Raw genomic sequence first — 12,036 nt, forward strand, 5'->3', positions numbered from 1 at the left:
AAATATATCTCACCTCATGATATATATATATATATATATACTTATATACGTACTTATATACATGCATGCATACATAGATATATACGTACATACATATATATCCTTATAAGTCTATCGGTGAAAGGAGAATGATTTCTTCGTACCGTGTAAAAAAACGCTAAACAACGCTTCGCTTCCTTTAAGGCCCTTGGAAAGTGCTCGAACTATTTTCCGCGAGGGAAAACTCGCGCGACAAAATCGTACCGCGAATGCCAGGCTCTCGAGAGACCATCAAACGTTTTATGATTCGATTTAACGCTTTTGTAGAAACGAGCAGTACCGGGGCTTCCTTTCTTCTGCCGTATTAACGACGCTACCGTGGTTGATAAAATTTCATGAACCTGCCGTGACGTTTTTACAAATCTTACTTTACGGTTGGAATTACGTGGAAAAGAAAGTGAAAAAAAAAAAAAAAAAAAAAAAAAAAAAAGAAAAAAAAGAAAAAGAAAAAAAAAATAAAATATAATTTTTAGAATTTCCCTTTTTCTTCTTCTTTTATCTTCCTCCTCTTTTTTTCTTTCTTTCCGTAGACATTCATAACATAATGTAAGTAGATACGTATTTGAAAAAAGTTGCGATGATCATTCATATAATAGATGATACTTTTATATACTAGTTGGGAGTATTCTTTTTTTTCTTTTCCCTTTTCTTTTTTTTTTTTTGTTTTTGTTTTTTTCTTTTTTCTTTTTTAATACCCAAACTTTGGACGCTTTTCGATCAGGACACTCTAGTCACTTTTTGTTGATCGTAATTCACCCATAGTTTGCCCGTAGTCGCCGACAGACCGCAGTTCTAATTGAAATTTATTGTTACTTCCTACGATTCCCTTTATTGCGAAACATAACACCTCGAGAGAAGGATTGTTCGATAAACGGAGATTTATCTCTCTCTCTCTCTCTCTCTCCCTCTCCCTCTTTCTCCCTCTCCCTCTTTCTCTTTCTCTCTCTTCGATTAATTTCTCTCTGTTAATTTCACTCCGATTGAAATTCTATAAGCGTTCATTGAATATTTACGACGAAATGATTGTCAATTAGAATCGTTGCGGATCAATTAAAGTTGAAAATAATTTTTATTAAATGAAAGAATAGAGATGAGTGGCATTCAATTTGTTAATTCGTCGACAATACCTGACAATTATTTTATTTCACGGTAGATCTATCACGATTCATCCATTCTTCTTCTTCTTCTTCTTCTTTTCTCTCATTTTTTTTTTTTTTTGGTTTTTCTTTTTTTTCCCCTCTCTCTCTCTTTTTTTTTTTTTTTTATTCATGAAACCGTTCGAATGATATCTATATGAACGTGAATCTTCGTTCCCTTTGAAGAATATACATAAACGGTGTATTCAATTTATGAAATATTCTCAGGACCTTGTTCTTTCTGGAATATCTATTTGCAAGGGAAAGTTGAATTTCGTTTCGACTCGTATAAGAGTGGGAGGATAAGGTTACCCTTGAAACTTTAGATGTTTGTCCTATAAAATATTCCATTCTGCGGGTCGATCGTCGAATGTTAAATTACGAATACATACGAGTAGAACTTTAAACATATTCTTCCTTACGTTTCTACAACGTTTGAATATGTTATCTCGAAAGAATTCGAACGTCATTAAAAATCTAAAACGATTTAGTCGATTCTTTCGTCGTTGAATTTTCTTTTGTATTTTTATTTCTTTTTCTTTTTTTTTTGTCTTTCCTTCTTGTTCCTTTCTTCCTTTTTTTTTTTTTTTCTTTTCTTTTCCTTTTCCTTCTCTTTTCCTCTTTATCAACGAAAAGTAGTATTTGTTGGTTCTCTCACTTCCCAATTTTGTTTTATATACATCCGAGCTCTCGCGTTTCAAGTTGCAACGTCGTTTCTTTACTTCCCATGGGAAAATCACGAGATTGAATTTTCTTTTAGCAGGAGAGAGAGAGAGAGAGAGAGAGAGAGAGAGAGAGAGAGAGAGAGAGAGATAGATAGATAGATAGAAAGAGAGAGAGAGAGAGAGAGAGAGAAAGAGAGAGGAGAAACGATATATCGAATAAGTCACTGATATCAATGGGAAACCAAGTGCAGGGGTTTGTCACTGGACCGAAGATCTGTCATTCAAAGGAGACGACCAAGAGAAAAGACATTTAAAAACGATTTTTCAAATATCCTATACGTTTTTACTTTTATCTTTTTTTTTTTTTTTTTTTTTTTTTTTTTTTTCACTAGTTGAAAACGAAATAGAGAAAGAAGGAGAAAAAGAAGCAAAAAAAATAAAGAGAGAGAGAGAGAGAGAGAGAGAAAGAAAAAATCAATTCCTCAAAACTTTTCACGAATCAATTATCCTTTCTCAATTCGTCTTTCATTCAACTTTTTTTCTAAAACTAATTCCCTCCCTCCCTCCCTTCCTCCCGCCCTCCTTCCTACCCTTCCTTCGTTCCCATCATCCGGTCATTTATTATATTACATATAAAAAATTCATCCTAATTCACGTGCACACAGTTACGATAGTTTCTCGACATTTATCCTCTTCATTCCCGTTTGTAGTATACCTATTCACTCCAAGGAGACACAAGTTTTCGAAAAGTGGACGAAGAGGAAATAAGTGAGAAGAATTACGAGGTGTCCCTTTTTCTAAAGAAGGTTTTCTCCTCGTCCTCCTTCTCCTTCTCCTCCTCTTTTGTCTCTCTCTCTCTCTCTCTCTCTCTCTCTCTCTCTCTCTCTCTCTCTCTCTCTCTCTCTCTCTCTCTCTCTCTCCACCTCCATCTCCACATCCTCGTAGTCGAGCTAGTGCTTTTGCACCGCAATGGAAAAGTTCTAGTCCGTTCGTTGGAGTTTTCCTTTAGTCGTACGAACGAACGAGGAAAAAAAATAAAAAAATGCTAAAAAAAAGAAAAAAAAGAAAAAAAAAAGAGAGAAAGAGAGAAAAATGGGAGACGATCGTAGCATGAAAAGGAAAGAGAAAGGGAGAGGGAGAGAAAGAGAGAGAGAGAGAGAGAGAGGGTAGAAGGGAAAGAAAAGATCGTGTGGACGAAAGTTGAATGGTAATTAATTATACGAGCTTGTCGTGTCACCCACCGTTAGAATATGAAATTCAATTACCTTATACGTGCCTTATTACTTCCGCTTGCTACCTGTGGAAAATAGCTAGCGACTCCTCTTATACCACTGTTTTTATACAAAGAGAAGGAAAGAAAAAAAAAAAAGAAGGAAAAGAAAAAAAAAAAAGGAAAAAGAACTAAAGGTGAAAAAAGAAAAAAATATTTCGAGAAGCTTCTCCTCCTCTCCTTTCTCTCTTTCTCTCTCTCTCTCTCTCTCTCTTTTTCATTTTCCCGAAAGGAAGAAAAGTGTACTTTCCGAAGGTTACATTTTCATGCATAATTGACTCGCTGATCGATGATACCGTATGATAGCTCAATCAAAAAATATACGTATAGATGTACATACATACATACATGCATATATATATATATATACATACATAAATACATTTTTATAAGAGGGATGAATGATAAAAAGACTGACAGATTTTCTCCCCTCTTTTTTTTCTTCTACTCCTTTTTCTCTTTCCATTCATTTTCTTATCCCCCTTTTCTTTTTTCAAGCTTTCCTAAGTTCGCGACGAATTTTTATAATTTTTTTTTTCTCTTTTATTTTTTTTTTTCTTTTCTTTGTTTTTCCTATAATAATATACGCGACCAGATCCAGTTTGGACTCGTTGAGATATAGTCCAGACTTTGAGACGCGACGTAACTCTCGGCTAGCGAACTCTTGCCTTCCTGAAAAATTCAAGGATAGAAAAGCTCTAGGTCGACAGAAAGAGAGGGAGAGAGAGAGAGAGGGAGAGAGAGAGAGAGAGAGAGATAGTTTTGGATTTACGTTGGATTACTTACTTGACTCGTCTTTCTCGTGAAAATATACGAGTGGACGTACATGAGCCGTCCTCGGATTTCATAGTCCAGTCCTATACGAAATATATATATAGTCTTTCTTTTTTAAACAGAACCGAGTTATAAGTGAGACGAACAAAGAGATAAAGAGAGAGAATGTGTGTGTGTGTGTGTGTGTGTGTGTGTGTATGAGAGAAAGAGAGAAAGAATAATCGTTTGGAATATATCTTGACACGTTAATTCGATCTTTTACAAAAGTAAACCCTTCATTGTGAAGATAACGTTTATTAATCAAAAGTACGTACTTTTTGAAATATAATTCGAAATTATTCGAAAGCTTTTCGAAACTTCTCGCAAAAGTATAAAGAATTGCAATGGATGAGGATCAAGGGAGCGGCGGTGCGGGGGGGGGGGCGGGGGAGGGCGGGTAGGGCGGGTAGTCGGGAGAATGCGCTCTGACGAAGGAATACGAAAGAGAGAACATTTTCTTTTGAGAAGATTCATTGCTTTTCCAACGGGAGGGAAAAAGATTGAAACAAATCGATTCGAGTTTCTTTACATCTTTCTCTTATCGTTAGAATTACGAACTTTAACGAATGTACAAATATACGAGATAGATAAAGCGTGAGAGAGAGAGAGAGAGAGAGAGAGAAGGAGAACGATAGGAAAAGAAACGTTTTCCACGCGACTATTTCGATTCCCAAATGGAAATGCTCAGGAGACTGGAAAGAGCTGCGTTCAAAATGGTATTAATACACTTCGGGGCACATAGAGACAATCGGATAGATAACGTAGAAACGACGGTGACTGCCGGACGAGATTAGGTCGTCTGCTTAGCTAGTAGAGAAACCAGATTCGGTTACATTTACACATTTATGGAATATCGATTTCGAGTGGGTCTGCTGAAGAGGAAAAAAGGAGGAGGAAGAATAAGAAGAAGAAGGACAAGAAAAAGCGAAGAAGGAGAGGAGTACAACGAAAGAAGAGAAACAGGAGGGAGGGAGGGAGAGAGAGAGAGAAAGTGCTGAGAGAAGAAAAAGAAGGAAAGTATTCATGTATTCGTCGCTTTAGCAAATTCAAGCCCCGAAGGCAGATTGCGTCGAGAGAGGATTGCTATAAGAGAGAAAGAGAGAGGTGGGTGGGAAAAGGAGAGAGAGGGAGGGAGAGAGAGAGAGAGAGAGAGACTGCAATTTCAAGGCATTATAAATTTACTCGCGATAATGTTCGACATCGAATCGCCAAGGATTCTTCGATCGCAAATATATTCTCGACATAATCGAATTCGAGAGAGAGAGAGAGAGAGAGAGAGAGAGAGAGAGAGAGAGAGAGAGAGGGAGGGAGGAAGGAGGGAAGAGAAAAAGGAGGTGAACGCTTTTTATCATAATTTTATGTGTCTACACGAAAAAGAAAGAGGGAGGGTGAACTTTCGTCGAGTTTCGAAGTAACAAAAATCGAAGGAACAAGTGAGCTATCATCACGTCGGGGAGTGGGTACTCGAAAAAGTGCTTGATCGTTGAAAATTTTTTGAATTTTCTCGTAAAATGGAAATACAAAGAGAGACGATATTATGCAATGCGTATGCATCCACGTACATACATAGATAGCTATGTAAAGGCATCTACCTTTAACTTTATCTACCTACCTACCTACCTACCTACCTACCTACCTACCACCTACCTATTTATCTATGTACGTGTGCGAATAAGAAAAACGCATAGATGAGATTAGAGAGAAGATCGTACGGTGATTCGTTCGTTCGCTCTAAAACTTGAGAACGACTATGGAATAAAATATGATTCATGCTCTGTTCTCAAGATAAGACACGTAGGTAGGGGCGTATACCCAGCTGCAGGCTTTGACAAATCTCCGGTTATAATTCTTTTGCCATTCTCACGGCCGGGATTTCTTCTACCGGTTTTCGGTATTTCGGGGGATAGAAAAGTTCGCAGGTGCGGAAAGATGAAAGCCGGAAAAGCGAAATCATCGAAGGAATATATATATATATATATGGAGGATTTTCGTTTATCGCCAGGATTCTAATAAATTTTTATTATACAATCTATCTACGTAACGTAACGTAATATATATATATATATATATATATATATATATGTGTGTGTGTGTGTGTGTGTATATATATATATATCAAAATTATTTTCATATTAAATAAAATTATTTATTTTCTACGATTATGTTTGATCACGTTAATACGTCTTCTCTTCTCTTATACGTACAATCATACATACATAAATTATATTATCTTTGATATTCCATTAACCGATTCGATTGATTAAACGTCGTCAACGTGTGACCATGGAAAAATCGTAAATGCGTAAAAGATCAAGAAGATTATGATATAATAATTTGAAAAGGCACGATCGATACAGAACGAGCAAGAAGGAAAATTATCACCGTGGAAAAAAATATCATTCGTCCCTCGTGGAAGAGTTTTTCACGGAAAGGACGAATACGAAAAGAGAGAGAAAGAGAGAGAGAGAAAAAAAAAGGAAAAAGAGGTATGTATCTCGAGAGTTTTTCCATCGGTTTTTTCATCGATCGTCCTTTTACCTTCGTACAACTCTTCCTCTCGGATTTCGTTTTCTCCTCCCTTCCCACCTCTCCATCTTTCTTTTTTTTTCTTTTCTTTTTTTTTTCCTTTCTTTCTTTTTGTCTCTTTTCCACTAGCCGAGGCGGCTTTGACTTTTTAAGCCGATCAAAAGCACGTCGGTGAGCGTCGTTGTTGCTGACACAGGTGGTCAGACGCGAAGCACGGCCCATTTACCAATATGCCTGGACTGTCTGTTGACTCCTATGTGCGTCATGTGGCGCATGTGTACGTGGCGCATATATACGTTCGTGTCTACGTACATGTATACGTACGTACGTACGTACGTGCGTGCGTATATGCGTGCGTACGTGAGCATGCACGTATTTGTGCTCGCTCGTGTCACAGAATACTATCACTCGGAAAATTCGTGAATTTTTACCACCGAGCTTAACCTCTAACGAAGCGGTCGACTTTATCCAGATGGACGCATCGCATCGCATCGCATCGTACCGTACCGCATCCCCCTCGGCAGCTATCTAGCTAGCTTGCTACGTAATCATTTTTTTTCTCTTTTCTTTTTTCTTCCTCTCTCTCTCTCTCTCTCTCTTTTTTCTTTTTTTTTTTTTTTTTTTTTGATACGATACTACGTTTCTTCTATCATCGAATTTTTATACGCGCAACGCGAGAAAGATAAATCGCAAGTTCGAAGTCGCAAATCGAAAAGAGTGGACTCTCTCTATCTCTCTCTTTCTCTCCTGTTTTATACGATCTTTCATTCGCCAAAGACTAAACGAGAGATACTACTCGATGTTTCATATATCCACTTTACGTTGATGTATCTAACTTTCGTCGTTATTAAATAGAGAAAATGTAATTCATTCGAAGTAGTCCATAGAGACTAATTCGTCTTTGAGTTACGAATTGCGTGAGTGAAATATGGAGAAAGAAAATGGATCAGTAATATTATTGAGGTAACATTTATTATTTATTGATCTACCAATTCAAGATAACTTTAAATATACCTTCCTTGTATTTCTATCTCTATCTTTATATCTTTATCTATGTTTCTTGCTCTCTCTCTCTCTCTCTCTCTCTCTCTTTTTCTATCTCTTTTACTCACTGTAGATCATTAGTTTCAATGAAGAATGTCGATGCTCGGTCAATATTTATGAACGAGAGATAGTTTACACCTAGATGATATCGATTTGCTATCGAAATCCGAGGAGATACGATCGGTTAAATAAAAAGAAGAGTTATATCTCGGAATTGTACGGGTCGAAAGAAACGAGAGTAAATCGACGCGGCTTGCGCGGATAAAACTGAGATAAGATTATTGCCAGCTATCGTCTGAGGTGAAGAGAGAAAAAATGGGATGGGGGAGGGGAAAGAAAAAACAAGAAAGAAAAATAAACAAATAACAACAAAAAAGAAACTAGTAGAAAAGAATAGGAAAGAAAAGAAAATACGAAGACTCATTGATTCTCAGGGACATTTTTATAGACGCCTAAGAACTCTTACAGTCAAATAAGTATTCCATCGAGTGTACCTTTCATTGTTCAATGAAGAACACGAAACTCGGCGGATCGAATCGATTAAAATCGAATCGTTCAGACGAAACGAGGCGTTCTTGATAATTGAAAGCCGTTCTCCAATCAGAGCCGATCGAAAACTACGACGACTACGACGACGAAGACGAAGTAGTAATCTCGGAGGCATTTACTCCTCTTTACTCTTCCCTCTCTTCCAACAACTCCATGATTCTCTTTCACAATACCTCCTTCTTTTTCATCGAAATATTAATAGTACGACATCACGTTGACAGCAGTGACAATATCGTTATATAACAAAAACTGGAAATATGGAAATAAGTGCATGACTCTTTTGTATTTTATATATATATATACAAACATATATATAATATATGAATATTATATTACGTAAAAAGTGTATAGACAGATACATATACATGTATATATATATATATGTATGCATGCATGTATGTATGTATGTATAAATATGCAATGCACGTCGAACTTATTCGTTTTTAGCTTCGACCTATCATTCGACAAAGAAATATCTGAAATAATTTTTTCGGGCACGTTCAATTCGATCATCGTTTTCAATTCAATTACGATCGACCTTCGTGTATTAGACGACACGTTGTTGAATTATTATCGGAATAGATGAAAAGCCTGTTTGTATCGTCGAGCGAGTGCATTCGCATGCTAATTGCATACCTGCCGTTCCATTATGCATTTCTTCTCAACGATAACATACCACGAGACGAATGGAGTGTGCTTTTATCTGCTTATGCTTGAAAAACAAACACGAAGAATCGAACGAACGTGGAACAATTTCAATAACTGCATAAATTCCATACGTAATCGATAAAATATACGTTCTCATCGATTCGTTAATTAAACGATATAGTCGATAAGACGTTGATCATTTTCTCGTAGAAATATTAAATGATAAACAATAGATATAAACGACAGAAACATTTTTGTTCTTTCTAATTCGTTGAACCACGTATCAAAAATTTTACGTATACGTACTTGAGAGATGCGAAACGGCGAAACGAAATTTATTACAATTCAATTTTCACCACTGTTGGCGTTTAAAGGCGCTTAAAAAAATTGCTCTTACGATATTGTAAACGTTTATAGGCGCTTAAACTACTTCAACACTTTATCAGATTATTAGATATATCGTGAGAGAAAAAAGAAAGAAAAAAAGAAAAAAAGAAAGAAAGAAAGAAAAAGAAAAAAGCTTGAAAGTTGAATGTTGAATTTTTAATACGTCCACTAACAATTCAATGGAAAATTCGAATAAATAAACAATATTGATTCGATATAATGGAATTTGGTGTTTGAATTATTTCAATATACATTCTAAGAAGTTTACCGTACTCAAATATTTAAACACCCTAAGTCACGATAGAAGAAGCTTAAACGTTAGAAAAATAACAACGCGAATAATTCTCATCGATCGATTGATCCAATATATTGGTCCAATTCCGCTTGACAAATAAAATATCCGACGGACTTAACGTTCGTTAAAATTTCTTTAGAGCGAAATAATTGCAACGAAGGTTGCAGAGGAAGATAGGAAAGCGATTGAGAAGGACGATACTCGTGGAAGGTAAAACTGGGTGGTTGGTTGGGAGAGGTAGTAAGAGGAGAAAAGAAGAAGAAAAAAAAAGAAAATAAAGAAAGAGAGAGGGGGGGGGAGAGGGAGAGAAAAAATGAGTTTCAAGATCGAGACCATTAATCTTTCGATCGCGAAAGTACGAAAAGACGCTTCGTTCGAATCGAGACGCTGCTAACTCGAAAAGTTTCCTATCCGTCCGTCCCGCTCCGTGCCGAACCATCAACCCCGGAAGCTATCGACGAAAGGCAAATCCGTACGGAAGGAGAAGATTTGGTAGGATGAGGAAAAGAGAGGAGGCAGGAGATACGGGGAGAATGAGTGCAACTACTACATGCAGAAGCAACATACGCCGCACCATCACCTTTTCGTCTGCCATTTTCGTTAAATTGGACCGACTGAGAAATGGTGAGTAACGTTGATACGTATGTACGTATACGTACACCCTACCTATCTACGTACGTACTTACTCGCGATGCGAAGGATGGCGACGAAGGAAGGATGGCTTTACGAGGAAGAACGGCAGAGGAGAGGGGGGACAGGGGAAGGGGGGGTTAGCTAGGTTAGGGTGAACAACGAAGAGAGGTAGAGAGGGTTTTGCGAGCATGGAACCGGCGGGGCAGAAAAGGGAACGAACGACAGCCGACAAATGGACGACCGTTCGTATCCACGAACGTATTTCACGGGACGGACACTGACCAGAGAGACTCTAGTGCTGCTGCTGCTGCTGCTGCTCCTGCTACTACTACTACTACTACTACTACTACTACTACTACTGGTGCTGCATCGAAAAGCCAATACCGAGAAGGCTTGACCTTTCCCCCGGGGCTATATCCTCTTTTGCCACTCATTGTTTCGAAACTTCCTCGGTCCTAAAATACACACACACACACAAAAGCGCACGTGCACACTTATATACTACACACATATCCATCCTTTTCTTTCCCCTTTCCTCGAATGATTTCGATCTTATAATAATAATCGTACAAGTTTTGAGAACGCGCGACTTAACGCATTGTTACTTATTCACGGGAGAAAAAGAAAATCAAAATATAAAAGAAGAGAGAATAGAAGTAAAGAGGAAAGGAAAAAAAAAGATTTCCAATTCGAGTTCTCGCATTTTCGACGCAAGCTGTGTAGAGAAAAAAAGAAAAAAAAAGAAAACAAAACAAAAAAAATTTTTAAAAAGAAAAAAACCAAAAGAAAAGAAAAAAGAACAGTAAAAAAAATGGGAGAGCGAAAAGAAGACGAAAAAACAAAAGAAAAAAAAAAAAAAAAAAAAAAAAAAAAAAAAAAAAAAGAATAAATCCAACGTCATCCCGACGAATTCGTCCAAACTAGAATCCCAATGATTTATAGGCAAACTTTACCATACGGATTTAATCCGAGCCAGAGGTGCGCGTGTTTAACCACGATTTGTCCGAAGTTTTAGCCGTGGCGCTCCGCATCGCCATGAGGATTTTCATCGATACTCGCTGTTTCTCGTTCGCTTTCCCAAATCCAAGCGAATTTTTTGTATAAACATCGGATAAAATGGAGAAAGAGAGACACATAAAACTTGCTTATAACCTAAAATATGTCTACATTCCTTTGGAGAAAATCTGAAATACGATTTCCCGTAATAAAAATGATCTTCGATGAAAAGAGAAAATACAAGTGACGTGAAAGAAAAAAAAGAAGAAAAAAAAAAAAAAAAAAAAAAAAAAAAAAAAAAAAAAAAAGAAAAAAAATAGAAAAGAAAGAAAAATAAAATTAAAAACAAAAGGAAACAAGGCAAAACAAAAGGAAAACGAACTAAAATAAAAGATATAGAAAAATAATAAAAAAAAAAAAGAAAGAAAGAAAGAAAGAAAGAAAAAAAAAAGGAAAGATCCCTATCGAATATCTGTTAAAGGAAATAAAAGAAGAGAGTGTATAAAATGTGCTGCGTATAGAAAACGAGTTGATTCTAAACGAGTTGGAAGTGTAGTAGAGTGAAAAAGGCACCGGCGAATTGCCGGGAACGTAACGTTTATGTACCGCCAGTTTCCGGTGCTTCTTCACGTGGTAGAGAAGAAAGGGAGTAGAGGGAACGTAAGGGGGTGGAAGTGAATGGGAGAGGGAAGAAAGTGGAGGAGGAGGAGGAGGCAAGAGGGAGATAGGGTGGATTCCGGACGGCGTCGTTACCGTTTGGGATCTAAACTCATGCCGCTCGATTCCCAAGGCCCGTACGTTTTCCCAGGCAGCACGCTGCGTGGGGTTCGTTCACTATGGGAGCGGCCGGAGGTGAACTGGAGTGAAGTGAAGTGGTGGAAGAAGAAGAAGAGGAGGGAGGGAGGAGGAGAAGGAGGAGGAGTAAAAAGAGGAAGAGGGAAGTCACTCCGGGAGGTGGTAAGGTCGCCGAGGGAGAACGATCCAATTTATCGTGTATCCGGAAGCGCTACGTCACTGCCTTCGGCCGAGAGACGC

The 12,036-nt window shown here is 37.5% G+C and overlaps 1 protein-coding gene and 1 long non-coding RNA gene across 15 annotated transcripts in view; one reads left to right on the forward strand and one right to left on the reverse strand.

Annotated features, from left to right (window-relative positions):
- LOC124950721 (disks large homolog 4-like) overlaps window positions 1–12,036 on the reverse strand; it is a 265,077-nt gene that overhangs the window by 113,731 nt on the left and 139,310 nt on the right. The window lies entirely within an intron of this gene.
- The window catches only part of LOC124951086, a 40,898-nt gene continuing 33,295 nt past the window's right edge, over window positions 4,434–12,036 (forward strand). Inside the window, exon 1 of the long non-coding RNA XR_007101516.1 lies at window positions 4,434–6,409. This is a non-coding gene — a long non-coding RNA (uncharacterized LOC124951086). The remainder of the gene's footprint in view (window positions 6,410–12,036) is intronic.

Source organism: Vespa velutina, chromosome 1 (assembly GCF_912470025.1).
Source record: "Vespa velutina chromosome 1, iVesVel2.1, whole genome shotgun sequence".
Lineage (NCBI taxonomy): Eukaryota > Metazoa > Arthropoda > Insecta > Hymenoptera > Vespidae > Vespa > Vespa velutina.